Here is a 531-nt window from a genome sequence, read left to right as displayed (position 1 = left end):
TCTCAGAGCTCTTCAGCACCATTTACAGAAATGCTGGGATGAAATCTCCAAAGAAACTGTTCGTGCCACTTGCCCCTAAGTTGTTGCAAGACTTTGGCAGGTAGTCTCCACCAAGGGTGATTATATTGAAAATTAAATATATCATCTCAATCAATCTATATTTTCTGGGCTTTATTTGAACATATTTAAATTTGATATACCATTTTGTACAGAGATATTATTTGAATATGTCTACATTTTGTCTGATCACCCTGCATATATATATATATTTTTTTTTTATTTATGTTTCAGCCAAGTGGCTGCGGAACAATATTATTAGGAATAAAAATCCAAATTTACAGATAAAAACTCAATTCAATTCATTAAAATTTAAAATCGATGAGTTCATGAACCTTGGTTCTTTTCTCTAAAACTACATATATATATATATACACACACACACATATACATACATATATTTACATACATATATATATATACATATATATATACACATATACATACACATATACACACATATACATACATATA

This window comes from Octopus bimaculoides, chromosome 16, assembly GCF_001194135.2.
Source record: "Octopus bimaculoides isolate UCB-OBI-ISO-001 chromosome 16, ASM119413v2, whole genome shotgun sequence".
In the NCBI taxonomy this organism is placed as follows: Eukaryota; Metazoa; Mollusca; class Cephalopoda; order Octopoda; family Octopodidae; genus Octopus; species Octopus bimaculoides.
This window is presented reverse-complemented; position numbering follows the sequence as displayed.